The sequence below is a fragment of the Manihot esculenta genome, chromosome 7, assembly GCF_001659605.2.
Source record: "Manihot esculenta cultivar AM560-2 chromosome 7, M.esculenta_v8, whole genome shotgun sequence".
Lineage (NCBI taxonomy): Eukaryota > Viridiplantae > Streptophyta > Magnoliopsida > Malpighiales > Euphorbiaceae > Manihot > Manihot esculenta.
The window spans coordinates 25818575-25845940 of NC_035167.2; the positions used below are offsets into that span (position 1 = coordinate 25818575).

At 47.4% G+C, this 27366-nt stretch overlaps 1 long non-coding RNA gene and 17 other non-coding genes across 19 annotated transcripts; 17 read left to right on the forward strand and 1 right to left on the reverse strand.

Annotated features, from left to right (window-relative positions):
- Nucleotides 1-223: 223 nt before the first annotated feature.
- On the reverse strand, nucleotides 224-17735 carry LOC110618643. 2 transcript variants are annotated; one of them, XR_002488538.2, is made up of 4 exons: nucleotides 17505-17735; nucleotides 16843-16952; nucleotides 16086-16260; nucleotides 224-279 (listed from the first exon to the last, which is right to left on the reverse strand). It is a non-coding gene; the product is annotated as an uncharacterized LOC110618643 (long non-coding RNA). The 2 variants fall into 2 exon arrangements; XR_006351206.1 differs by lacking the exon at nucleotides 224-279 and adding an exon at nucleotides 738-796.
- Nucleotides 17736-19184: 1449 nt separating this feature from the next.
- Nucleotides 19185-19303, forward strand: LOC122724109. The gene has a single exon (XR_006351378.1). It is a non-coding gene; the product is annotated as a 5S ribosomal RNA (ribosomal RNA).
- Nucleotides 19304-19688: 385 nt separating this feature from the next.
- LOC122724220 lies at nucleotides 19689-19807 on the forward strand. Its single transcript, XR_006351489.1, has one exon. It is a non-coding gene; the product is annotated as a 5S ribosomal RNA (ribosomal RNA).
- A 385-nt stretch (nucleotides 19808-20192) lies between these two features.
- On the forward strand, nucleotides 20193-20311 carry LOC122724287. The gene has a single exon (XR_006351551.1). It is a non-coding gene; the product is annotated as a 5S ribosomal RNA (ribosomal RNA).
- Nucleotides 20312-20696: 385 nt separating this feature from the next.
- LOC122724299 lies at nucleotides 20697-20815 on the forward strand. The gene has a single exon (XR_006351563.1). It is a non-coding gene; the product is annotated as a 5S ribosomal RNA (ribosomal RNA).
- Nucleotides 20816-21200: 385 nt separating this feature from the next.
- Nucleotides 21201-21319, forward strand: LOC122724310. The gene has a single exon (XR_006351574.1). It is a non-coding gene; the product is annotated as a 5S ribosomal RNA (ribosomal RNA).
- Nucleotides 21320-21704: 385 nt separating this feature from the next.
- Nucleotides 21705-21823, forward strand: LOC122724201. Its single transcript, XR_006351470.1, has one exon. It is a non-coding gene; the product is annotated as a 5S ribosomal RNA (ribosomal RNA).
- A 385-nt stretch (nucleotides 21824-22208) lies between these two features.
- Nucleotides 22209-22327, forward strand: LOC122724115. The gene has a single exon (XR_006351384.1). It is a non-coding gene; the product is annotated as a 5S ribosomal RNA (ribosomal RNA).
- Nucleotides 22328-22711: 384 nt separating this feature from the next.
- LOC122724206 lies at nucleotides 22712-22830 on the forward strand. The gene has a single exon (XR_006351475.1). It is a non-coding gene; the product is annotated as a 5S ribosomal RNA (ribosomal RNA).
- Nucleotides 22831-23215: 385 nt separating this feature from the next.
- On the forward strand, nucleotides 23216-23334 carry LOC122724126. The gene has a single exon (XR_006351395.1). It is a non-coding gene; the product is annotated as a 5S ribosomal RNA (ribosomal RNA).
- Nucleotides 23335-23719: 385 nt separating this feature from the next.
- Nucleotides 23720-23838, forward strand: LOC122724137. The gene has a single exon (XR_006351406.1). It is a non-coding gene; the product is annotated as a 5S ribosomal RNA (ribosomal RNA).
- A 385-nt stretch (nucleotides 23839-24223) lies between these two features.
- On the forward strand, nucleotides 24224-24342 carry LOC122724148. Its single transcript, XR_006351417.1, has one exon. It is a non-coding gene; the product is annotated as a 5S ribosomal RNA (ribosomal RNA).
- Nucleotides 24343-24727: 385 nt separating this feature from the next.
- Nucleotides 24728-24846, forward strand: LOC122724159. The gene has a single exon (XR_006351428.1). It is a non-coding gene; the product is annotated as a 5S ribosomal RNA (ribosomal RNA).
- Nucleotides 24847-25231: 385 nt separating this feature from the next.
- On the forward strand, nucleotides 25232-25350 carry LOC122724170. Its single transcript, XR_006351439.1, has one exon. It is a non-coding gene; the product is annotated as a 5S ribosomal RNA (ribosomal RNA).
- A 385-nt stretch (nucleotides 25351-25735) lies between these two features.
- Nucleotides 25736-25854, forward strand: LOC122724181. The gene has a single exon (XR_006351450.1). It is a non-coding gene; the product is annotated as a 5S ribosomal RNA (ribosomal RNA).
- Nucleotides 25855-26239: 385 nt separating this feature from the next.
- On the forward strand, nucleotides 26240-26358 carry LOC122724192. The gene has a single exon (XR_006351461.1). It is a non-coding gene; the product is annotated as a 5S ribosomal RNA (ribosomal RNA).
- Nucleotides 26359-26743: 385 nt separating this feature from the next.
- Nucleotides 26744-26862, forward strand: LOC122724203. Its single transcript, XR_006351472.1, has one exon. It is a non-coding gene; the product is annotated as a 5S ribosomal RNA (ribosomal RNA).
- Nucleotides 26863-27247: 385 nt separating this feature from the next.
- Nucleotides 27248-27366, forward strand: LOC122724214. Its single transcript, XR_006351483.1, has one exon. It is a non-coding gene; the product is annotated as a 5S ribosomal RNA (ribosomal RNA).

Consider the following 27366-nt stretch of genomic DNA (forward strand, 5'->3'; position numbering starts at 1 on the left):
TTTGGAGTCTCAACATTGTCCCAATGGGGTGATATCACATATATTGAGTTTGGTTACATAAGCATCATAGAAATCATGTACTCAAGGGGATTAACAACATACTAGGGTCAAGCACAACTATAACCTCAATAGACATCATCACATTACATTTCTATACTATGCTTTTACATGACTGTACTCAACATAACATAACAACATTTATCATGTCCACACTAGCTATTACATGACCATGACTTCATTACTCTTGCTGACCTCCTGGTCTACCCTGTACCTGTAAACCTAGGGGTTAAGGGAGAGGGGTGAGCTACTAGAGCCCAGTGAGCAGAATAATAAAACATAGCATTTAAAACATATGATATCATGGAATGCATCACAACACAAACATTTCACATCAAGGATGAACTTGTCACCACTTAGCCCTCTTTACAGTCTAATGATGCCAGGGGCGTAGTGCAGGCACACCTGGACTTCCATAGCATAACATACATATCCAATCATGCCGGGGGCGTAGTGCAGGCTCACCCGGACTTCCGTAGTCTGTCATGTCTTACCATATAAGGGCTAATGGATCATTCAACATTCATCCACATCAACAACATAAAGTGCAATGCGACATATTTGTGAATTCTAATGCAAGCAATATATCTCATGGCATTCATGATGCGTGAATCATGCTACAACGTTCATTATTTACTTTGAAAACATAGAGAGTTATTCCACTCACCTCTGGCTAGCTCTGACAAGACTCGAAAGCAGCTATCTCACTGTTGGGGTCCTCGGTTCCTCGGGTCCGAACCTACACAGGTGGACTCAAATGAGGGACCAAACATCTATGATCATGACTCTAAAATACTCCCCAAAAACCCCTTTAAAATACCTCAAAACATCCATAGAAAACATGCAAAGGAAGGCTGAACAGGGCACTTTCGGCGGCAGGTTCGGCGGCCGAAAGTCCCTCCAGAGGCGAAAGTCATGCAGGTTCGGCGGCACCTTCGGCGGCCGAAAGTGCCCTCCAGATACGAAAGTCCATTTTCGGGGGCAGGCTTCGGCAGCCGAAAGGCTTGCCTCACAGACAGGTTCGGCGGCCGAAAATCCTTTCGGCAGCCGAACCTGGTTTCTCGCAAAGGGCAGAAACTCAGCTCTTCCATGCACACTTTCCTCCCAAACCTTCCAAACAAGCATCCAACTCCCTCAAAGCATGCATACACTCAAACAACAACACCTAGGGGTCTCAAACTATCCTAAACCCCAACTACAACACATCAAACATGCATAATCAACACACGTTGTCCATATAATCACATAAAACCTAACAAAGCTCAACTATCCTAAACATGCATTTCTACCCCATAGATCAACTTAAAACTTACTTAAAACATGAAAGGAACTATGGATTTACTCTTACCTCTTGAAGAATGAGAGGAGAGACAATCCGACTCGGAGATGGGAGAGATCCACTCTTTGGTCTCCAAGTTTCCAAAACTTGCTCTTTTTGCTCAAATCTCTTCAAATCAACAAAAAGCTTGTTAAAACATGAAAGATCGGAAGAAAAACATCAAAAATGAACCAAAGGAGAGTATGAACTCACTGTGGCCGAAAATGGGGAGAAAACTCGCCCGTTTCGGCCATGGAGCTCTTTTATAGGGCTGGCAAACCACCTTTCGGCAGCCCCCACATCTCATGCAAGTTCGGCGGCCAAACATGAGGTTCGGTGGCCGAACCTTTGAGACTTGCGGAAGCCTAACTTGCCCCCCTAAACCATCCAATGTTCGGCGGCCGAACTTGAGGTTCGGCGGCCGAACCTGGAAATGCCTCCTTGGTCTTTTTCATTCAAAACTCAATTTCCTTTTTACTTAAAATCATAAAATACATTAAAACATTTTATAAAAACGTGGTTTTGCCCTTCTAGAGGTTTCCGCCATCCGAGATTCCACCGGACGGTAGGAATTCCGATACCGGAGTCTAGCCGGGTATTACATTCTTCCCCCCTTAAGAACATTTGTCCCCGAATGTTCACCAAACAACATAGCATGGCATCAAACATGATCATACAAAGCATAAAACATAAACATTCACATAAAACACATAAAAACTCACCTTAGAAGAGATGAGGATATTGCTGGAGCATGGACTCCCGTGTCTCCCAGGTACACTCTTCGATGTTGTGGTGATTGCAAATGACTTTCACCTTCGGGATTTCCTTGTTTCTTAGCTTTCTGATCTGGGTGTCTAGGATCCGTACCGGCTGCTCAACATAGGTGAGATCCTCTTGGATCTCCACATCAGGCTCACTAAGAACCTTGCCCGGATCTGACACGAACTTTCTCAATATGGAAACATGGAAAACCGGATGGATTCTCTCCATTGAAGCAAGCAAGTCCAGCTTGTACGATACATTCCCAATCTTTTGCAAGACTTCAAAGGGTCCGATGTACCGCGGAGCTAGCTTACCCTTTTTCCCAAACCGAATCACCCCTTTCATTGGAGAGACCTTGAGCAATACCAAATCCCCCTCCTGAAACTCTACTTGCCTTCTGCGGATATCTGCATAACTCTTCTGTCTGCTTGCAGCAGTCTTGATCCTTTCTTTGATTATGGGCACCACTCTGCTGGTGATCTCTACTAGCTCAGGCCCTGCCAAGGCCTTTTCTCCTACTTCTTCCCAACAGACAGGCGACCTGCACTTCCTTCCATACAAAGCTTCATATGGGGCCATCCCTATGCTGGCATGATGGCTATTATTGTAGCCAAACTCCACTAAAGGTAGATGCTGCCTCCAAGAACCGCCAAAATCCAGCACACACATTCTGAGCATATCTTCTATTGTCTGGATGGTCCTCTCTGATTGTCCGTCCGTCTGAGGATGGAAAGCAGTGCTAAAATCCAACCTGGTACCCATAGCGTTCTGCAGACTCCGCCAAAACCTGGAGGTGAACTGGGGCCCTCTATCAGACACTATTGAAACAGGAACCCCATGCAATCTGACAACCTCATCAACATACACCTGCGCCAACTTATTCACAGAATAGCCACTCCTGACAGGGATGAAGTGAGCAGATTTGGTCAGTCTGTCCACAATCACCCATATAGAGTCTAATCTGTTGGACGCTGTCGGTAGCCCCACCACGAAGTCCATAGCTATATTCTCTCATTTCCACTCTGGAATAGGTAGTGGGTTAAGCATTCCAGCCGGCTTCTGATGTTCCAGCTTCACCCTCTGACATATTTCGCAGGCTGACACAAACTGTGCCACTTCTCTTTTCATAGCTGGCCACCAATAAACCTTCTTCAGATCTTGGTACATTTTGGTGGCTCCAGGGTGAACACTGTATCTGGTATTATGAGCCTCTCTCATAATGTCTCCTTTCAGCCCTACGTCATCTGGTACACACAATCTGCTCCCATAGCGGAGGATCCCCTTGCTGTCGAATCTGAACTCACTATCTTTGCCTGACTGAACAGTCCTGGCAATCTTCACTAACTCTGGGTCCTCATGCTGTTTCTGAGCCACCTGCTCCAGAAACACGGGTGTCACTCTCATCTGGGCAACTAAAGCACCTGTACCAGACAACTCCAACTGTAGACCTTCGTTCATGAGCTCGACGAACTCTCTCACTACCGGCCTCCTCTCTGCTGATATATGGGACAAACTGCCAAGTGATTTCCGGCTTAAGGCGTCTGCCACAATATTCGCCTTACCCGGATGGTACTGGATCTTGCAATCATAGTCACTGAGCAGTTCCACCCATCTTCTCTGCCTCAAATTCAAATCTCTCTGACTCAGGATGTACTGCAGGCTTTTATGATCTGTGAAGATCTCACATTTAACCCCATAAAGGTAGTGCCTCCACATCTTGAGTGCAAAGATCACCGCTGCCATCTCTAGGTCATATGTAGGGTAATTTAACTCGTGCTTCTTTAGCTGCCTAGAAGCATAAGCAATCACCCTTTCATTCTGCATTCGCACACAACCCAGTCCCACACGGGACGCATCACAATACACTGAGAAGTCTTCATTACTAGATAGCAGAGCTAACACTGATGCTGAAGTCAACCTCTTCTTTAGCTCCTCAAAGCTCTCTTCACACTGGTCGGTCCACACAAACCTCTGGTTCTTCTTAGTCAGTTTGGTCATGGGAGCTGCAATCTTAGAGAAGTCCTGAACGAACCTCCTGTAGTAACCTGCCAAACCCAAGAAACTCTTGATCTCAGTCACAGTAGTGGGTCTAGGCCAGTTTGCTACAGCTTCCACTTTCTTGGGGTCTACCTCGATTCCATTTTCTGACACCACATGCCCCAAGAATGAAATGCTCCTCAGCCAGAACTCACACTTGGAGAACTTGGCATACAAGCCATGTTCCCTCAAGGTCTGCAGAACTAACCTCAGATGATGGGCATGCTCCTCTGCATTCCTGGAATACACTAAGATATCATCTATGAAGACAATAACAAAGTGATCCAGGTATTGACTGAAAACTCTGTTCATGAGATCCATGAATGCTGCAGGGGCATTGGTTAACCCGAACGGCATCACAAGGAACTCATAATGCCCATATCTGGTCCTGAATGCTGTCTTCGGCACATCCTCTTCTCTTATCCTTAGCTGATGGTACCCCGATCTCAGATCTATTTTGGAGAAACAACCTGCTCCGGCTAGCTGGTCAAATAGATCGTCGATCCTTGGCAACGGGTACTTATTCTTGGTAGTGACTTTGTTCAACTGCCTGTAGTCGATACAAAGTCTGAGAGATCCATCCTTCTTTTTCACAAATAGCACTGGAGCACCCCAAGGTGAGGTACTCGGTCGGATGAATCCTCTATCTACCAACTCTTGCAACTGTTCTTTTAACTCTTTCAATTCTGCTGGTGCCATCCTATAGGGAGGGATAGAGATCGGTCTAGTTCCAGGCATCAACTCAATTTTGAACTCTATCTCCCTAGCAGGTGGTAAACCTGGCAGCTCGTCTGGGAACACATCTAAGACTTGAGGATTGTAAAATAATGTAATGACTTGAGGATTAGTTGTGTGCTTGGCCCTAATGTATGGTTAATCCTTTCATATACATGATCAGTATGTTATGTTGTTAAATGATGTTATATGAGAAACCAGGCTTGACACAGGCAATGTTGATCACACTAGGGCATTTTGTAATACCCGGCTAGATTCTGGCATCGGAATCCCTACCTTCCGGCGGAATCTCCGTTGGAATATGGAATTTTGATGATGCCAGAGTCTTCTAGAGGGGTAAAAATGTGATTTCTAAAATGATTTTTTTTACTGATTTCATGGTTTTAAATGAAAAAAAGTGAGTTTTGAAAAGAAAAGACTAAGGAGGTTTTTGCCAGGTTCGGCCGCCGAAAGTGAAGTTGGGCCGCCGAACATGAGTTGGTTTTGGGAGTGCTTTTGGCCTCCGAAAGCCTTGTTTGAACAAACCAGGTTCGGCCGCCGAACCTCAAGTTCGGCCGCCGAACATGGGGGTGTTTTGCATGCACGTTAGGCCGCCGAAGGAGGTTTGGCTGGCCACCTATAAAAGCCCCTCAGACCGAAAATGGGCGAGTTTTCTCCCCATTCTCGAGCTCAGGTGTGTTCATGTCCTCCTTTGGTCATTTTCATGTTTTCTCTTCATCTCCTTCATATTTTTATGAGTTCCATGGTTGTTTTGAAGAGTTTTCAAGCTTAGATCAAAGTTTTGGAAGCTTGGAGACCCAAGGAGTAGTTTCCTCCCATCTCCAAGTTAGAGCTCGCACAAACCCTCGATCTTCAAGAGGTAAGTGTGGATCTATGCTTTCTTTTACGTTTCATGAAGTTTTAAGTTAGTTTTAAGAGGTTTTTATGGTTGAGCATGGGTAGATATGCATGTTAGGGTTTATGTGGGTTTTATGCCCAATGTATGATAATGTATGCTCATGTGATGTTTGTGTTGGGGTTTAAGTTAGTTTTCAAGCCCCTTGAGCATATGGGAGAGAGTATGCATGATTGGGAAAGAGTATGTGAGGTTTGGTTTGTTTTGATGGTTTTGGCCTATGTGGGTCATACACTATCTATGTATGCTTTAGATGTTGTTTTTGGGAGTTTAAGCTTGTTTGAGCTCCTTTGTGCATGGTTAAGGATGTATGCATGTGTTTGAGAAGTTGGATGCTTGTTTTGGGGTGTATGGAAGGTTTGGGAGGCTTGAAATGCACAAAGGCTGAGTTCTGGATGAACTCAGGTTCGGCCGCCGAACCTGCCTGAGGATGCATGGTTTGGCCGCCTAACCTTGCCCCCGAAAGTTGGGTTTTTGGCTTGAAAGCAGACTTTCGGCCGCCGAAGGTAATGTTCAGCCGCCGAAAGTGCCTGACTTTCGTCTCTGGAGAGAGAGTTCGGCCGCCGAAGGTGCCGCCAAACCTTCCTGACTTTCGTCTCTGTCTGGGACTTTCGGCCGCCGAAGGTGCTGCCGAAAGTGCCCTGTCCAGCCTTTTCATGAGTGTTTTCTATGCATGTTTCAGTGATGTTTTAGGGGGTTTTTGGGTAGTTGTTTATGGATTGTTTAGAGTATGCTTGGCACCTCACTAGAGCCCACCTGTGTAGGATCGGACCCGAGGAACCGAGGTGTTTAGCAGTGTTAGCTGCTTCAGAGTTTGTCCAGAGCTAGCCAGAGGTGAGTGGAACTAACCCTTATGTTTTAAAAGTTAAACGAATGTTTTAGCATGATCCATGCATCATAAAATGCCATGAAATATATATTAGGTTGTGTTGCACTAGTATTCACGAATATGATGCATTGCATATTATGTTGTTGATGTGGATGAATGTTGAATGATCCTCTAGCCCTCACCATGATAGTATATGACAATGATGATGATGATATGATATGAGATGAAAAGACCAGGTCGCCCCTGGTACTATGTTTATGCAAGCGAACACTAGGTGAGGCCTAATCGCCCCTGGTGTAGTCAGACATGTTATGATATGAGTTATGTAAGCGAATACTAGGTGAGGCCTAATCGCCCCTGGTGTAGTTGGACATGTTATGATATGTAGAGGGCTAGTGGTGACAAATTCATCCTTGATGTGATATGTTTGTGCTGTGGCGCATTTCATGAAAGCATATGTTAAAAATGAATTGTTTTCTTTATGGTTTCTGCTCACTGGGCTTTTTAGCTCACCCCTCTCCCCTAACCCCAGGTTTGCAGGGTCAGAGATAGTCAGGAGATCAGCAGGTTATGTCCATGGTCGTGTTTATGTAATAGAATAGTAGTGGACATGATGTAATGTAAGGTTATGTATTGATGTAAAAAGAGATGTATTGCATAATGATATTATGATATATGTTCAGAGTTATAGTATTGTGCTTGGCCCGAGTTTGGATAATCCCTTTGTACATGAGTTTTATTTTATACTGTTATATGTGTTGAACCGAGTTTGACATAGGGTATGCTGACCCTAGGGGTTCTATGAGTTCAGTCATAGTGCATACACAGGTCAAACTGGTTAAAGGTAAAGTTTTACATGTTTTATGGAAATGTTTGATCATGTTTGGGATTATACCAGATGTACAGGACATATGTTAGGCTTGCTACGGGTCCCGGCGGCCTTAAGCCGATCTGGATCCTAGCGCCGGTAGCGGTCCGGATTTCCGGGTCGTTACAGAATGGTATCAGAGCCCTAGGTTCACATGGTCGGACCTATAGTGTGTCGGGCTCATAGAGGTTATAGTAGGGCAAGCACAATAGGAAGATCATGTCCACTAGGATAGGATATGGAGTCCTGTCTTGTATGATGATGTGAAATGCCATGTTGATGAGCATGTGCATTAATGCTATGATATGTATGTTATGTATGTGGTGCAGGTTCATGTGTTTCCACGTGAACCATATAATGCTAATGTTTATGTGCTATGTTATGCTTTCAGAAGTCAAGATGAGAGGAACTCGTCGATCCGCGAGATTGACTGGAGCTTCGCCAGAGAATGAGGGCATGGATGCCCATCCCCCTGCTCTGCAGAGGGCAAGATCTTGTAGGGTGATCAGGGAAAGTACATCAAGGGACCCTAGAAGGTCTTTTGATGCAGGTCAGAGGAGATCAGTTCATGAAGGTATGTCAGCGGTTGTGATGGAAACAGAGGAGGATAACCAAAGAAGAGATAGTAGTTTGGGCATGAGTATGTCAGTAGAGGATATGGGAGAGTCCCAAGGAGGCACTCAGGCCTCGGGCTTTGTTCCACCACAGTATCCACCCTACCCGCAAGGGCCAGGGTATCCGATGGGAGGTACATCGGATTTCTTTAGCCATAACCCATATCCCACCTTTATGCCCTATCCTCCCTTTTACCCACAGTACCCCATGTTTCCATCTGCACCCTTTTTCTCAGGTCCAGCAAACCCTAACCCAGGGGATGCTGCACCTCCTTCTCCACCAGCAGAACCAATAGTCCCTGATGTCCGGATACCCAAACCTGGTTCATCAGTTGGGGGTAAAGTAAAGATGACAGATTACCTCAAGTTGGATGCCCCCAAGTTCGAAGCAGGCGATGACCCCTTTGAGTACCTCAGAACGGTAAAGATGATAACAGATGAGCTAGGAGCAAGTGACAGTAGAGCCATTCAGATGGCAGGGTTCACATTAAAATGCAAGAAGGCAAGGGAATGGTTCAAGAACTATGTGGACCCAAAGTTGGAGAGCTTATCCTGGGAGCAGTTTGCCAATGAGTTTGCAGGATGGGCTTTTCCAGATAGTTCCAGAGAACTGAAGATGATTGAGTTTGAGCAGCTAAGGCAGACGGAAGAGATGAGCGTAGAGGAGTTTACAGACAGGTTCCTGGAGCTGTTGCCGTTTGCAGGACAAGGTCTTGACACAGACCTGAAGAAGTCTAGGAGATATGTTATGAAGCTTCACTCCAGGTATTCCTCGTTGGTTCAATCAGCAGAAAGGGAGAGCTTCCATGCTATAGTGGATATGGCGCGGAGAATGGAGGCTAGTGCCATTGTCCAGGGGACAGTTAAACAGTATGTGGCACAGTCTTCGAGTTCCAAAATCCCGGGGACAAGTGATGTTGATCTCTCCCCTCTAAGCGAGGTTGTCACAAAGAGTAAGAAGGGAGGCAGAGGCCTCAGAAGATCGAAGAAGAGCAAGTTTTGGGAACAGATAAAGTCTGGTCTGGGTTTAGGTGATGGTTCGAGCTCTGGTTCGGGTAACTCCAGATGTACACGGTGCGGTAGGCAGCACAAGGGAGTCTGTCTGATTGGGACAACAGCATGCTTCAGGTGCGGACAGGAGGGGCACATGGCACGTGAGTGTCCCACCGCGACCTTGGTGGCACGGTCCCAGCAGACAGTTTCGGGCAGTGTAGCTCACCCAGTAGCTCCATCCATGTTTCAGGGCAGTGGTAGAGGCGGAGATAGGGGGACAGCCCCTTCTTCAGCAGGTTCCCGTGGGGAAGGTCCATCAGCTCCAGCGCGGATCTTCGCCATGACTCAGCAGGAGGCTAACACATCGAACCCGATGGGATCAGGTAATCTCACTCTGGTATGTTCTGGTGTGTCTGTTTCATGAACCCTGATGTTTCTCTTTTCTTTGTTTGCTTGTGAGCCCTTGTGAGGTTGGGTTGATAGCTTATGGGTTAGAGTAGTCCCTTGGGGTCAGTGCACCCAAGTGTGATCCATCTGTGGCAGAGTCAGTCTGCCGGTATAGTCAGAGTATGTGTTGTGAGTAGATGCCTTCCAGCTGACCTAGCGGTTCTAGATTTGACTGTTTGACGTCATTCTAGGGTTGGATTGGTTCTTCTACTAGTGGTACTACCTAGTCTGCAGAGACAAGGTAGTCAGGTTCAGAGGTCAGGATGGATCAGAGGTAGTCCTTAGAGGGGACAGAATAGGGATACCTAGAGGTTCAGTATCAACCCTATAGGCTCGTAGGTTGTTCAGGAAAAAGTTGTCAGGGATTCTAGCTCTTCAGAGAGAGTATAGCAGTCGGGTCAGGGAGCCTGCCTCAGTGCCCATTGTTAGAGAGTTTAGATGTTTCCCCAGATGAGTTTCTAGGACTACCACCTGTCAGGGAGATAGAGCTTAAAATAGAAGTAATTCATGGAATTGGACCAATCTCTATCCCTCCCCACAGGATGGTATCAACAGAGTTAAAGGAGTTATAAGGATCAGTTGTAAGAGTTGGTAGACAAGGGTTCCCATGTAATTGAGCACTTCACCTTGGGGTGTTCCAGTGTTGTTGCGAGGCTGAAAGATGGATCCCAAGGACTTTGTATCGACTACTAGTCGTTGAACAAAGTCACTACCCAGAATAAGTATTTGTTACCTTGGATCGACGATCTATTTTAAGCCAGCTAGCAGGAGCTGGTTGCCTTTCCAAGATAAATCTGAAGTCTAGGTACCATCAGTTAAGATCAAGGAAGAAGATGTACTGAGAACAGTGTTTAGAACCAGATATGGGCACTATGAGTTTCTAGGAGTGTCGTTCGGGTCAATGAACGCCCCTACGGCATTCATGGATCTCATAAGCAGAGTTTTAGTCGGTTTCTAGATCACTCCGTTATTGTCTTCATTGACGGTACCTCGGTGAGTCCCCGAAATGCAGAAGAGTATGCCCATTATCTGAAATCAGGATTGCAGATCCTGAGAGAACATGGCTTGGATGCCTAGTTCTCCAATGTGAGTTTTGGTCGAGGAGTATATCCTTCTTGGGTCATGTGTGTCGGAGAAAAGAAAAGTGAAGTAGACTTGAGAAAGTTGAAGTTGTAGCTAACTAGCCCAGACCCCTTGTAGTGACTAAGATCAAGAGCTTTTTGGGTTGGGCAGGTTACCTAATGGAGGTTCATCTAGAACTTCTCTAGAGTTGCCGCTCCTATGGCCAGATGGATCAAGAAGAACCAGAAGGTGCGTGGTCTACTCAGAGTGAAGAGGGCTTTGGAAGAGCCAAAGGAAATGTTGATGTCAGCACCAGTGGTGGCTCTGTCCGCCAGTGATGGAGGTTTCGCAGTGTCCTGTGATGCGTCCCGTGTGGGACTAGGTTGTGTGTTATGTAAAGTGGTAGAATGATTGCTTATGCTTCTAGGTAGCTGAAGAAGCATGAGTTGAATCATTTTACGCACGACCTAGAGATGGCGATGGTAATCTTTGCACTCAAGATGTGGAGGCGGTACCTGTATAAGGTATGAGGACAGATCCTTACAGATCGAAAGAGCTTGCAATACATCTTGAGTCAAGAGAGGAGAATCAGAGGCAGAGAAAAGGAGTAAGAGCTGCATAGTCAGAAGATGAGAAGAATCAAAACTGCTGTGAGTCAGCAGGAGAGTATGAAGTCGTCCGCAAGAGGCATGTAGAGTTTCAGAAGAGAAGAAGAGTTTTGTTAGAGTGCGCGGCGGAAGCGTGTTGAGGTCCTCGAGAAAGTTGAGGTTTGCTGGAGGTGTCTCCTAAAGAGGGTGATTTGTTATGGGCAGAAAGGTAAATTAACTCTCCGATACATTGGACCCTTTGGAATCCTGCAAAGGATTTGGGAATGTATCCCACGAGTTAGATTTGCCCACTTTGATGGAAGAGATCCATTCATTTTTCCATGTTTCCACGGTATATGAGTTCGTGCCGGGTCCGAGTGAGGTTCTTAAAGGAACCAGAGGTGGAGACCGTAGAGGATCTCACCTATGTTGAGCAGCTAGTACGAACCGCCGACACACAAGGCAGAAAGTGTGGAAACAAGGAAATCCCGATGGTGAAAGTCCCTTAGAATCACCTTAAGATGAAAAGTTCACCAGCGAGACCGAGAGTTTATACTCCAGCAATGACCGTGTCTCTCTTTTAGAAGAGAGGTTTTTAGGTTTTGCTTGCTTGTTGCTTGCTTGCTGATGTATGCTTGATGCATGTTTGTTTGTTTGAACATTCGAGGACGAATGTTCTTAAAGGGGGGAAGAATGTAATACCCGGCTAGATTCCGGCATCGGAATCCCTACCTTCCGGCGGAATCTCCGTTGGAATATGGAATTTCGATGATGCCAGAGTCTTCTAGAGGGGTAAAAATGTGATTTCTAAAATGATTTTTTTTACTGATTTCATGGTTTTAAATGAAAAAGAAGTGAGTTTTGAAAAGAAAAGACTAAGGAGGTTTTTGCCAGGTTCGGCCGCCGAAAGTGAAGTTGGGCCGTCGAACATGAGTTGGTTTTGGGAGTGCTTTTGGCCTCCGAAAGCCTTGTTTGAACAAACCAGGTTCGGCCGCCGAACATGGGGGTGTTTTGCATGCACGTTAGGCCGCCGAAGGAGGTTTGGCTGGCCACCTATAAAAGCCCCTCAGACCGAAAATGGGCGAGTTTTCTCCCCATTCTCGAGCTCAGGTGTGTTCATGTCCTCCTTTGGTCATTTTCATGTTTTCTCTTCATCTCCTTCATATTTTTATGAGTTCCATGGTTGTTTTGAAGAGTTTTCAAGCTTAGATCAAAGTTTTGGAAGCTTGGAGACCCAAGTAGTAGTTTCCTCCCATCTCCAAGTTAGAGCTCGCACAAACCCTCGATCTTCAAGAGGTAAGTGTGGATCTATGCTTTCTTTTACGTTTCATGAAGTTTTAAGTGAGTTTTAAGAGGTTTTTATGGTTGAGCATGGGTAGATATGCATGTTAGGGTTTATGTGGGTTTTATGCCCAATGTATGATAATGTATGCTCATGTGATGTTTGTGTTGGGGTTTAAGTTAGTTTTCAAGCCCCTTGAGCATATGGGAGAGAGTATGCATGATTGAGAAAGAGTATGTGAGGTTTGGTTTGTTTTGATGGTTTTGGCCTATGTGGGTCATAAACTATCTATGTATGCTTTAGATGTTGTTTTTGGGAGTTTAAGCTTGTTTGAGCTCCTTTGTGCATGGTTAAGGATGAATGCATGTGTTTGAGAAGTTGGATGCTTGTTTTGGGGTGTATGGAAGGTTTGGGAGGCTTGAAATGCACAAAGGCTGAGTTCTGGATGAACTCAGGTTCGGCCGCCGAACCTGCCTGAGGATGCATGGTTTGGCCGCCTAACCTTGCCCCCGAAAGTTGGGTTTTTGGCTTGAAAGCAGACTTTCGGCCGCCGAAGGTAATGTTCGGCCGCCGAAAGTGCCTGACTTTCGTCTCTGGAGAGAGAGTTCGGCCGCCGAAGGTGCCGCCGAAGGTGCCGCCGAACCTGCCTGACTTTCGTCTCTGTCTGGGACTTTCGGCCGCCGAAGGTGCCGCCGAAAGTGCCCTGTCCAGCCTTTTCATGAGTGTTTTCTATGCATGTTTCAGTGATGTTTTAGGGGGTTTTTGGGTAGTTGTTTATGGATTGTTTAGAGTATGTTTGGCACCTCACTGGAGCCCACCTGTGTAGGATCGGACCCGAGGAACCGAGGTGTTTAGCAGTGTTAGCTGCTTCAGAGTTTGTCCAGAGCTAGCCAGAGGTGAGTGGAACTAACCCTTATGTTTTAAAAGTTAAACGAATGTTTTAGCATGATCCATGCATCATAAAATGCCATGAAATATATATTAGGTTGTGCTGCACTAGTATTCACGAATATGATGCATTGCATATTATGTTGTTGATGTGGATGAATGTTGAATGATCCTCTAGCCCTCACCATGATAGTATATGATAATGATGATGATGATATGATATGAGATGAAAAGACCAGGTCGCCCCTGGTACTATGTTTATGCAAGCGAACACTAGGTGAGGCCTAATCGCCCCTGGTGTAGTCGGACATGTTATGATATGAGTTATGTAAGCGAACACTAGGTGAGGCCTAATCGCCCCTGGTGTAGTTGGACATGTTATGATATGTAGAGGGCTAGTGGTGACAAATTCATCCTTGATGTAATATGTTTGTGCTGTGGCGCATTTCATGAAAGCATATGTTAAAAATGAATTGTTTTCTTTATGGTTTCTGCTCACTGGGCTTTTAGCTCACCCCTCTCCCCTAACCCCAGGTTTGCAGGGTCAGAGATAGTCAGGAGATCAGCAGGTTATGTCCATGGTCGTGTTTATGTAATAGAATAGTAGTGGACATGATGTAATGTAAGGTTATGTATTGATGTAAAAAGAGATGTATTGCATAATGATATTATGATATATGTTCAGAGTTATAGTATTGTGCTTGGCCCGAGTTTGGATAATCCCTTTGTACATGAGTTTTATTTTATACTGTTATATGTGTTGAACCGAGTTTGACATAGGGTATGCTGACCCTAGGGGTTCTATGAGTTCAGTCATAGTGCATACACAGGTCAAACTGGTTAAAGGTAAAGTTTTACATGTTTTATGGAAATGTTTGATCATGTTTGGGATTATACCAGATGTACAGGACATATGTTAGGCTTGCTACGGGTCCCAGCGGCCTTAAGCCGATCTGGATCCTAGCGCCGGTAGCGGTCCGGATTTCCGGGTCGTTACACATTTGATGAGGGCTTTGGTGTGGGTTATATGTTTATAGTATATTGTATGTTCAGGTCAAGCTTGGTATAGTAAATGTTTTAAAGTTTTTATGGAATGTTTGATCATGTATGGGATGATACCAGTTTTACAGGATGTATGTCAGGCTTGCTACAGGTCCCGGCGGCCTTAAGCCGATTTGGATTCTAGCGCCGGTAGCGGTCCGGTTTTTGGGTCGTTACAGATGTATTTTGATGCAAGAAGATAAAGTGATTGCCTATGCTTCTAGACAAATGAAGTCACATGAGAAGAATTATCCTACCCATGATCTAGAGTTGGCTGCCATAGTTTTTGCACAAAAGATATGAAGGCATTACTTATATGATGAAAAATGTTACATCTATATAGATCATAAAAGTCTGAAATACTTACCCGCACAAAAGGAGTTGAACCTAAGACAGAGAAAATGGTTGGAGTTACTAAAATATTATGATTGCATTATATATTATCACTCAGACAAAACTAATCTGATAGCATATGCACTCAGTAGGAAATTCTTATTTGCATTAAGAGCAATGAATGCACGGTTGATTATAGCGGATGATGGAGCTACCATAGCAGAATTAAAAGTTAGACTTAGATTACTATAACAAATTAAAGAAACACATAAAGAAGATATAGAGATAACTTTATGGATTAGACAGTACAAGAGGGGAAGAAGCAGAAGCATGTAATAAGTGATGATGGCTAATTGTACTATGGTAATAGAATATGTGTACCTAACACTAGAGAGTTGAAACAGAATATTCTTACAGAGGCACACAACAATCCATATGCTATGCATCTAGGTAGCACTAAGATGTATCAAGATTTGAAGGTGTACTATTAGTGGCCTGGTAAGAAAAGAGATATAGTTGAATTTGTAACAAAATGTTTGACATGTCAATAGGCAAAAGCAGAAAATCAGGTTCCATCAGGGTTATTACAGCCTATCGCTATACCAGAATGGGAATGGGATAGAATTACCCTAGATTTTATAACAGGATTGCCATTCACACTAAGAAAAAAAGATGTCATTTGGGTAATAGTTGGCAGATTAACTAAATCAGCACATTTCTTGCCAATTAGAATAGATTATACATTGGAAAAGTATGAAAAATTGTACATTAATGAAATTGTGAGACTGCATGGTGTTCCTATCTCTATCATATCAGACAGAGATTCAAGATTCACATTCAGATTCTAGGAAAAACTACATGAAGCTCTAGGTACTAGATTAAATTTTAGTACAACTTTTTATCCTCAGACCGATGGTCAGTTAAAAAGAGTAATTAAAGTTTTGGAAGATATGCTTAGAAGTTGTGCAATTAAATTTGAAGGAAGTTGGAAAAGATATCTTCCACTAGTAGAATTTGCTTACATTAACAGTTATCAGACTAGTATTAAGATGGCTTCTTATAAAGCATTGTATGGCCAAAAATGTGAAACTCCATTATGTTGGACAGAACTTAGTGAAGTTAAACTTGCAGGTCCAGAGTTGATAAGATGGACTAAAGAGAAAGTGAAAATTATCAAAGAAATATTGAAAGCTGCAACAGATAGACAAAAATCATATGCAAATTTTTTTCTATAAACAAAACTTTTAAAAAATAATCTCAAAGGAAAAAACATACTACGAACAAAACGCAAACTAAGATGAAGATAGAGAATGGGAGAAATAATGGCTTATACTCACAACAATGCTGAATGCAGAAGACTAGCAAAGATGGATCTGCTTGGCCGATGAATCAACGTAAACCACAGTAGAGATCAGCGACTGGACATGACGGCAGTGAATCACTAGCGAAGGACTACAGTAATGTGAACCACAACAGAGATCTTCTTCACCAGAAACAAATGGCATGGAACGACTGAAATGGCAAAGAAGGAAAGAAAATTAAGAATGTCAATGATTAGGTTTGGGTATCTCCCAAATGATGTCGTTTTACTCACTCTGAACAAATCAAAATGACGTTGTTTTGGTCCATACAATAAATAACTTATTTATTTAAAATTAATTTAAAAATCTTAAATTATAATGTAGTGACTAAAAATTCATAGTTGATTGATTGCTACTGTTTTGGTCGCTATTTAATCGCTATCTTAAACCAACGATATTATTTTATTCATGCATATGCGGGCAAAAAATAATTGTTTAGCGACAACATATTAGTTGCTGATTCGTTGCTACCATTGTAATTGTTTAGCGAGCAAAAAAACTATTTAATCATTTCATTTTTTATATTTTTTAATAAAATACTACAATAATGTAATTTTATTAAAATACTAATTTTTAGAATATTATAAAATTCAATTTTAAGATATTATAATATTATATTTTTAACAATATTTTTTTATTGAATTTTCATATGTTAACTTATGTCCATCTATCCTAACTATATCACCATCTAAATATTCTTCCAAGCATAACAAAGGAAGCAAGCTACTTATACCTTTCATGACACAACTTGCTGTGTGTATATCCAGCTGCTCCCATGATGACTTGCAAAGGAAAATGTCTAATCATATCCACTCGAAGGGTTAGTTTCTTGATTGCAACGATCTTCTTCGATAGAGCGCATTTTATTAAGTGAAATTTGTCATGAAATAATATGGATTCAGACATTGTACATAATAAATGTAGGTAATAATCCCTCTCTAATTAATATTCTAAATATCGGCAAGTATTTCCGGTAAATTTTTATAGTTGCTATCCTATTATTAAATAGTGAAGTGGAATAACACATGATAAAAGTAGGAAATTGAAACTCTGGGGAGAGAAACCTTTTTAAATTCTTTACTAATGAAAAATTGTGATGTCGACTTTAAGAGTATTATAGAAATAAACCTGAAAATTCATGTCATGTAGGGAATTGATGATACATCTTGTACCAAAAATCACTCTGAGGTCATTTAACATGAACACAAAATCAAGAAAAAAGATGTAAAACCTGCATTCGAAGCATGTAAAATTTGGTTCAAACATCACGGGAGTCAAATCCCTTAACAACTCACACATGCCAAAATCGGTTAATTGGTAATATAGAATTAAACCCTATCACATGATTTAAAGTTTAGAGAGAGAGAATAGGAGATGAAATTGAAAAGTTCTCACCTTTGGAAATTTTCTGTCAGGTAGAAATCCAATACTGCTGACATTTGAAATCGAAATTATAGATTCGTAGAAAACGAATCATGAGATACGACATGAGAATTTGCAAGAAGCAGTGAATGAATGGTTTGAGTGGTCGTTGCAAAGAGAGCTAGCGTTGCTTCGGGAATGAGAGATGGAGAGCGCGCGCGTGAAGGCCTGGTAACATTTGAAAAGGGCCAAAATGAAATATTTTGGGATATTAGTGTAATCAAACGATGCTGTTTCCCTTATGGTGCAAATTGCTGAGTCCAGCCCAGAGCGCCCAAGACTAGGATCAGTCTAGTGGAAGTGGCATAGTTTAAAAACTTTGAATGGTCATATCTCCCATCTCGGGTATCCGATTCGAGCGAATTTTTTTTTTATTTCATGTTATTTTTCAAGCTCTACACACTGGTAAACCGCCGAAGGCGGTTTAGTCACAATTCGATCTCAAAAACATTTTATTTTATTCAATTTATTAAGTTTTTTAAATTTTTACATATTCAAACATCATTTTCGTTATATTAAAATATTTATTTTAAAATTTTCACTTGAGGGCATCTTCTACAGGTAAAAGACTATAAATATTACAATTTATTAGAACTAAATTTGGCATTGCAGTCATAATGACATATAATTATTTACAAACAATGATTTAGCAAATATAATTGTGGTTGTGTTGTCAACGTTTCATTTATTTTATTATGTACATCTTGTGTTCAATACCCACAAAAGCCACTACATTTTTATTCAATTATTTTTGGTTTGCTTCTCCGTAAGTTTTCTTTTAACGAACTGGTTGAGCCCAATACTCGTACATATTGCCACGATAAGACAAACTCTATATTTGCAAAAATATAGATAAAAGTAAAATAATAATAATAATAATAGTAATAAGTATTAGTTCTTCCAATTAAACGTACACCGCGATACCAAGTGTTACAGTTCTCCATAGCATAATTCATTTTGCAAATTAGGGCACCTATATACATATATCTTTTAAAAAGTATAATCATAGATTTGTTTTGTTTTATTTTATTTTATTTTATTTATTTATTTTTTATTTTTTATTGGCAGAAAGATTTTAAAAGTAAATTATTTTACCTTAAGAACGTATTTGGACTACTTTATTAACTTATTCAATTGAATTTATGACAGCATCTTTATCCATTTTTTATTGAGAAAGTAAACTATTTGAAAGATAACTTTTAGTATTTTTCTCATCTGCTTGCAAATTAGTAAAACCAAAAAGTCATGTTTAAATCATTGTATTGCTATTTTCTGACTCAACTATTTCGCAGCGCTCCTCGCCGCCGGCGGTGCCATTTCGGGTTTTTATTTTCTCGCTCGGTATCGCTATCGATTTAGATACATGTGCATGTCGAAAAGTTAAATGGGAATGAAAAAAGAAAAATGAAGATCGCCGAAAGCGGGGGAACGAGCAAGAAGATGGGGCCACGAGACGGAAAGACAAGCGGGGGAGGGAGTCCCGCAGCGACGGAGCAGCGCGGGGAGGGGAGAAGGAACCGGGACGGGAGGCGAAGAGGGGGCAGGGGGAAGGCACGGTACGGGACGCGGGGCCCACGCGCCGGATGGAGAGGGGAGGGGCGCCGCGCGGAGGTGGGGGAAAGGTATGTGTGATTTGATGGCGAGGGACACAACGGGTGCGATCATACCAGCACTAATGCACCGGATCCCATCAGAACTCCGAAGTTAAACGTGCTTGGGCGAGAGCAGTACTAAGATGGGTGACCTCTTGGGAAGTCCTCGTGTTGCACCCCTTTTCTTTTTCTTTTCCTCCGCAGCGCTCCTCGCCGCCGGCGGTGCCATTTCGGGTTTTTATTTTCTCGCTCGGTATCGCTATCGATTTAGATACATGTGCATGTCGAAAAGTTAAATGGGAATGAAAAAAGAAAAATGAAGATCGCCGAAAGCGGGGGAACGAGCAAGAAGATGGGGCCACGAGACGGAAAGACAGGCGGGGGAGGGAGTCCCGCAGCGACGGAGCAGCGCGGGGAGGGGAGAAGGAACCGGGACGGGAGGCGAAGAGGGGGCAGGGGGAAGGCACGGTACGGGACGCGGGGCCCACGCGCCGGATGGAGAGGGGAGGGGCGCCGCGCGGAGGTGGGGGAAAGGTATGTGTGATTTGATGGCGAGGGACACAACGGGTGCGATCATACCAGCACTAATGCACCGGATCCCATCAGAACTCCGAAGTTAAACGTGCTTGGGCGAGAGCAGTACTAAGATGGGTGACCTCTTGGGAAGTCCTCGTGTTGCACCCCTTTTCTTTTTCTTTTCCTCCGCAGCGCTCCTCGCCGCCGGCGGTGCCATTTCGGGTTTTTATTTTCTCGCTCGGTATCGCTATCGATTTAGATACATGTGCATGTCGAAAAGTTAAATGGGAATGAAAAAAGAAAAATGAAGATCGCCGAAAGCGGGGGAACGAGCAAGAAGATGGGGCCACGAGACGGAAAGACAGGCGGGGGAGGGAGTCCCGCAGCGACGGAGCAGCGCGGGGAGGGGAGAAGGAACCGGGACGGGAGGCGAAGAGGGGGCAGGGGGAAGGCACGGTACGGGACGCGGGGCCCACGCGCCGGATGGAGAGGGGAGGGGCGCCGCGCGGAGGTGGGGGAAAGGTATGTGTGATTTGATGGCGAGGGACACAACGGGTGCGATCATACCAGCACTAATGCACCGGATCCCATCAGAACTCCGAAGTTAAACGTGCTTGGGCGAGAGCAGTACTAAGATGGGTGACCTCTTGGGAAGTCCTCGTGTTGCACCCCTTTTCTTTTTCTTTTCCTCCGCAGCGCTCCTCGCCGCCGGCGGTGCCATTTCGGGTTTTTATTTTCTCGCTCGGTATCGCTATCGATTTAGATACATGTGCATGTCGAAAAGTTAAATGGGAATGAAAAAAGAAAAATGAAGATCGCCGAAAGCGGGGGAACGAGCAAGAAGATGGGGCCACGAGACGGAAAGACAGGCGGGGGAGGGAGTCCCGCAGCGACGGAGCAGCGCGGGGAGGGGAGAAGGAACCGGGACGGGAGGCGAAGAGGGGGCAGGGGGAAGGCACGGTACGGGACGCGGGGCCCACGCGCCGGATGGAGAGGGGAGGGGCGCCGCGCGGAGGTGGGGGAAAGGTATGTGTGATTTGATGGCGAGGGACACAACGGGTGCGATCATACCAGCACTAATGCACCGGATCCCATCAGAACTCCGAAGTTAAACGTGCTTGGGCGAGAGCAGTACTAAGATGGGTGACCTCTTGGGAAGTCCTCGTGTTGCACCCCTTTTCTTTTTCTTTTCCTCCGCAGCGCTCCTCGCCGCCGGCGGTGCCATTTCGGGTTTTTATTTTCTCGCTCGGTATCGCTATCGATTTAGATACATGTGCATGTCGAAAAGTTAAATGGGAATGAAAAAAGAAAAATGAAGATCGCCGAAAGCGGGGGAACGAGCAAGAAGATGGGGCCACGAGACGGAAAGACAGGCGGGGGAGGGAGTCCCGCAGCGACGGAGCAGCGCGGGGAGGGGAGAAGGAACCGGGACGGGAGGCGAAGAGGGGGCAGGGGGAAGGCACGGTACGGGACGCGGGGCCCACGCGCCGGATGGAGAGGGGAGGGGCGCCGCGCGGAGGTGGGGGAAAGGTATGTGTGATTTGATGGCGAGGGACACAACGGGTGCGATCATACCAGCACTAATGCACCGGATCCCATCAGAACTCCGAAGTTAAACGTGCTTGGGCGAGAGCAGTACTAAGATGGGTGACCTCTTGGGAAGTCCTCGTGTTGCACCCCTTTTCTTTTTCTTTTCCTCCGCAGCGCTCCTCGCCGCCGGCGGTGCCATTTCGGGTTTTTATTTTCTCGCTCGGTATCGCTATCGATTTAGATACATGTGCATGTCGAAAAGTTAAATGGGAATGAAAAAAGAAAAATGAAGATCGCCGAAAGCGGGGGAACGAGCAAGAAGATGGGGCCACGAGACGGAAAGACAGGCGGGGGAGGGAGTCCCGCAGCGACGGAGCAGCGCGGGGAGGGGAGAAGGAACCGGTACGGGAGGCGAAGAGGGGGCAGGGGGAAGGCACGGTACGGGACGCGGGGCCCACGCGCCGGATGGAGAGGGGAGGGGCGCCGCGCGGAGGTGGGGGAAAGGTATGTGTGATTTGATGGCGAGGGACACAACGGGTGCGATCATACCAGCACTAATGCACCGGATCCCATCAGAACTCCGATGTTAAACGTGCTTGGGCGAGAGCAGTACTAAGATGGGTGACCTCTTGGGAAGTCCTCGTGTTGCACCCCTTTTCTTTTTCTTTTCCTCCGCAGCGCTCCTCGCCGCCGGCGGTGCCATTTCGGGTTTTTATTTTCTCGCTCGGTATCGCTATCGATTTAGATACATGTGCATGTCGAAAAGTTAAATGGGAATGAAAAAAGAAAAATGAAGATCGCCGAAAGCGGGGGAACGAGCAAGAAGATGGGGCCACGAGACGGAAAGACAGGCGGGGGAGGGAGTCCCGCAGCGACGGAGCAGCGCGGGGAGGGGAGAAGGAACCGGGACGGGAGGCGAAGAGGGGGCAGGGGGAAGGCACGGTACGGGACGCGGGGCCCACGCGCCGGATGGAGAGGGGAGGGGCGCCGCGCGGAGGTGGGGGAAAGGTATGTGTGATTTGATGGCGAGGGACACAACGGGTGCGATCATACCAGCACTAATGCACCGGATCCCATCAGAACTCCGAAGTTAAACGTGCTTGGGCGAGAGCAGTACTAAGATGGGTGACCTCTTGGGAAGTCCTCGTGTTGCACCCCTTTTCTTTTTCTTTTCCTCCGCAGCGCTCCTCGCCGCCGGCGGTGCCATTTCGGGTCTTTATTTTCTCGCTCGGTATCGCTATCGATTTAGATACATGTGCATGTCGAAAAGTTAAATGGGAATGAAAAAGAAAAATGAAGATCGCCGAAAGCGGGGGAACGAGCAAGAAGATGGGGCCACGAGACGGAAAGACAGGCGGGGGAGGGAGTCCCGCAGCGACGGAGCAGCGCGGGGAGGGGAGAAGGAACCGGTACGGGAGGCGAAGAGGGGGCAGGGGGAAGGCACGGTACGGGACGCGGGGCCCACGCGCCGGATGGAGAGGGGAGGGGCGCCGCGCGGAGGTGGGGGAAAGGTATGTGTGATTTGATGGCGAGGGACACAACGGGTGCGATCATAGCAGCACTAATGCACCGGATCCCATCAGAACTCCGAAGTTAAACGTGCTTGGGCGAGAGCAGTACTAAGATGGGTGACCTCTTGGGAAGTCCTCGTGTTGCACCCCTTTTCTTTTTCTTTTCCTCCGCAGCGCTCCTCGCCGCCGGCGGTGCCATTTCGGGTTTTTATTTTCTCGCTCGGTATCGCTATCGATTTAGATACATGTGCATGTCGAAAAGTTAAATGGGAATGAAAAAAGAAAAATGAAGATCGCCGAAAGCGGGGGAACGAGCAAGAAGATGGGGCCACGAGACGGAAAGACAGGCGGGGGAGGGAGTCCCGCAGCGACGGAGCAGCGCGGGGAGGGGAGAAGGAACCGGGACGGGAGGCGAAGAGGGGGCAGGGGGAAGGCACGGTACGGGACGCGGGGCCCACGCGCCGGATGGAGAGGGGAGGGGCGCCGCGCGGAGGTGGGGGAAAGGTATGTGTGATTTGATGGCGAGGGACACAACGGGTGCGATCATACCAGCACTAATGCACCGGATCCCATCAGAACTCCGAAGTTAAACGTGCTTGGGCGAGAGCAGTACTAAGATGGGTGACCTCTTGGGAAGTCCTCGTGTTGCACCCCTTTTCTTTTTCTTTTCCTCCGCAGCGCTCCTCGCCGCCGGCGGTGCCATTTCGGGTTTTTATTTTCTCGCTCGGTATCGCTATCGATTTAGATACATGTGCATGTCGAAAAGTTAAATGGGAATGAAAAAAGAAAAATGAAGATCGCCGAAAGCGGGGGAACGAGCAAGAAGATGGGGCCACGAGACGGAAAGACAGGCGGGGGAGGGAGTCCCGCAGCGACGGAGCAGCGCGGGGAGGGGAGAAGGAACCGGGACGGGAGGCGAAGAGGGGGCAGGGGGAAGGCACGGTACGGGACGCGGGGCCCACGCGCCGGATGGAGAGGGGAGGGGCGCCGCGCGGAGGTGGGGGAAAGGTATGTGTGATTTGATGGCGAGGGACACAACGGGTGCGATCATACCAGCACTAATGCACCGGATCCCATCAGAACTCCGAAGTTAAACGTGCTTGGGCGAGAGCAGTACTAAGATGGGTGACCTCTTGGGAAGTCCTCGTGTTGCACCCCTTTTCTTTTTCTTTTCCTCCGCAGCGCTCCTCGCCGCCGGCGGTGCCATTTCGGGTTTTTATTTTCTCGCTCGGTATCGCTATCGATTTAGATACATGTGCATGTCGAAAAGTTAAATGGGAATGAAAAAAGAAAAATGAAGATCGCCGAAAGCGGGGGAACGAGCAAGAAGATGGGGCCACGAGACGGAAAGACAGGCGGGGGAGGGAGTCCCGCAGCGACGGAGCAGCGCGGGGAGGGGAGAAGGAACCGGGACGGGAGGCGAAGAGGGGGCAGGGGGAAGGCACGGTACGGGACGCGGGGCCCACGCGCCGGATGGAGAGGGGAGGGGCGCCGCGCGGAGGTGGGGGAAAGGTATGTGTGATTTGATGGCGAGGGACACAACGGGTGCGATCATACCAGCACTAATGCACCGGATCCCATCAGAACTCCGAAGTTAAACGTGCTTGGGCGAGAGCAGTACTAAGATGGGTGACCTCTTGGGAAGTCCTCGTGTTGCACCCCTTTTCTTTTTCTTTTCCTCCGCAGCGCTCCTCGCCGCCGGCGGTGCCATTTCGGGTTTTTATTTTCTCGCTCGGTATCGCTATCGATTTAGATACATGTGCATGTCGAAAAGTTAAATGGGAATGAAAAAAGAAAAATGAAGATCGCCGAAAGCGGGGGAACGAGCAAGAAGATGGGGCCACGAGACGGAAAGACAGGCGGGGGAGGGAGTCCCGCAGCGACGGAGCAGCGCGGGGAGGGGAGAAGGAACCGGGACGGGAGGCGAAGAGGGGGCAGGGGGAAGGCACGGTACGGGACGCGGGGCCCACGCGCCGGATGGAGAGGGGAGGGGCGCCGCGCGGAGGTGGGGGAAAGGTATGTGTGATTTGATGGCGAGGGACACAACGGGTGCGATCATACCAGCACTAATGCACCGGATCCCATCAGAACTCCGAAGTTAAACGTGCTTGGGCGAGAGCAGTACTAAGATGGGTGACCTCTTGGGAAGTCCTCGTGTTGCACCCCTTTTCTTTTTCTTTTCCTCCGCAGCGCTCCTCGCCGCCGGCGGTGCCATTTCGGGTTTTTATTTTCTCGCTCGGTATCGCTATCGATTTAGATACATGTGCATGTCGAAAAGTTAAATGGGAATGAAAAAAGAAAAATGAAGATCGCCGAAAGCGGGGGAACGAGCAAGAAGATGGGGCCACGAGACGGAAAGACAGGCGGGGGAGGGAGTCCCGCAGCGACGGAGCAGCGCGGGGAGGGGAGAAGGAACCGGGACGGGAGGCGAAGAGGGGGCAGGGGGAAGGCACGGTACGGGACGCGGGGCCCACGCGCCGGATGGAGAGGGGAGGGGCGCCGCGCGGAGGTGGGGGAAAGGTATGTGTGATTTGATGGCGAGGGACACAACGGGTGCGATCATACCAGCACTAATGCACCGGATCCCATCAGAACTCCGAAGTTAAACGTGCTTGGGCGAGAGCAGTACTAAGATGGGTGACCTCTTGGGAAGTCCTCGTGTTGCACCCCTTTTCTTTTTCTTTTCCTCCGCAGCGCTCCTCGCCGCCGGCGGTGCCATTTCGGGTTTTTATTTTCTCGCTCGGTATCGCTATCGATTTAGATACATGTGCATGTCGAAAAGTTAAATGGGAATGAAAAAAGAAAAATGAAGATCGCCGAAAGCGGGGGAACGAGCAAGAAGATGGGGCCACGAGACGGAAAGACAGGCGGGGGAGGGAGTCCCGCAGCGACGGAGCAGCGCGGGGAGGGGAGAAGGAACCGGGACGGGAGGCGAAGAGGGGGCAGGGGGAAGGCACGGTACGGGACGCGGGGCCCACGCGCCGGATGGAGAGGGGAGGGGCGCCGCGCGGAGGTGGGGGAAAGGTATGTGTGATTTGATGGCGAGGGACACAACGGGTGCGATCATACCAGCACTAATGCACCGGATCCCATCAGAACTCCGAAGTTAAACGTGCTTGGGCGAGAGCAGTACTAAGATGGGTGACCTCTTGGGAAGTCCTCGTGTTGCACCCCTTTTCTTTTTCTTTTCCTCCGCAGCGCTCCTCGCCGCCGGCGGTGCCATTTCGGGTTTTTATTTTCTCGCTCGGTATCGCTATCGATTTAGATACATGTGCATGTCGAAAAGTTAAATGGGAATGAAAAAAGAAAAATGAAGATCGCCGAAAGCGGGGGAACGAGCAAGAAGATGGGGCCACGAGACGGAAAGACAGGCGGGGGAGGGAGTCCCGCAGCGACGGAGCAGCGCGGGGAGGGGAGAAGGAACCGGGACGGGAGGCGAAGAGGGGGCAGGGGGAAGGCACGGTACGGGACGCGGGGCCCACGCGCCGGATGGAGAGGGGAGGGGCGCCGCGCGGAGGTGGGGGAAAGGTATGTGTGATTTGATGGCGAGGGACACAACGGGTGCGATCATACCAGCACTAATGCACCGGATCCCATCAGAACTCCGAAGTTAAACGTGCTTGGGCGAGAGCAGTACTAAGATGGGTGACCTCTTGGGAAGTCCTCGTGTTGCACCCCTTTTCTTTTTCTTTTCCTCCGCAGCGCTCCTCGCCGCCGGCGGTGCCATTTCGGGTTTTTATTTTCTCGCTCGGTATCGCTATCGATTTAGATACATGTGCATGTCGAAAAGTTAAATGGGAATGAAAAAAGAAAAATGAAGATCGCCGAAAGCGGGGGAACGAGCAAGAAGATGGGGCCACGAGACGGAAAGACAGGCGGGGGAGGGAGTCCCGCAGCGACGGAGCAGCGCGGGGAGGGGAGAAGGAACCGGGACGGGAGGCGAAGAGGGGGCAGGGGGAAGGCACGGTACGGGACGCGGGGCCCACGCGCCGGATGGAGAGGGGAGGGGCGCCGCGCGGAGGTGGGGGAAAGGTATGTGTGATTTGATGGCGAGGGACACAACGGGTGCGATCATACCAGCACTAATGCACCGGATCCCATCAGAACTCCGAAGTTAAACGTGCTTGGGCGAGAGCAGTACTAAGATGGGTGACCTCTTGGGAAGTCCTCGTGTTGCACCCCTTTTCTTTTTCTTTTCCTCCGCAGCGCTCCTCGCCGCCGGCGGTGCCATTTCGGGTTTTTATTTTCTCGCTCGGTATCGCTATCGATTTAGATACATGTGCATGTCGAAAAGTTAAATGGGAATGAAAAAAGAAAAATGAAGATCGCCGAAAGCGGGGGAACGAGCAAGAAGATGGGGCCACGAGACGGAAAGACAGGCGGGGGAGGGAGTCCCGCAGCGACGGAGCAGCGCGGGGAGGGGAGAAGGAACCGGGACGGGAGGCGAAGAGGGGGCAGGGGGAAGGCACGGTACGGGACGCGGGGCCCACGCGCCGGATGGAGAGGGGAGGGGCGCCGCGCGGAGGTGGGGGAAAGGTATGTGTGATTTGATGGCGAGGGACACAACGGGTGCGATCATACCAGCACTAATGCACCGGATCCCATCAGAACTCCGAAGTTAAACGTGCTTGGGCGAGAGCAGTACTAAGATGGGTGACCTCTTGGGAAGTCCTCGTGTTGCACCCC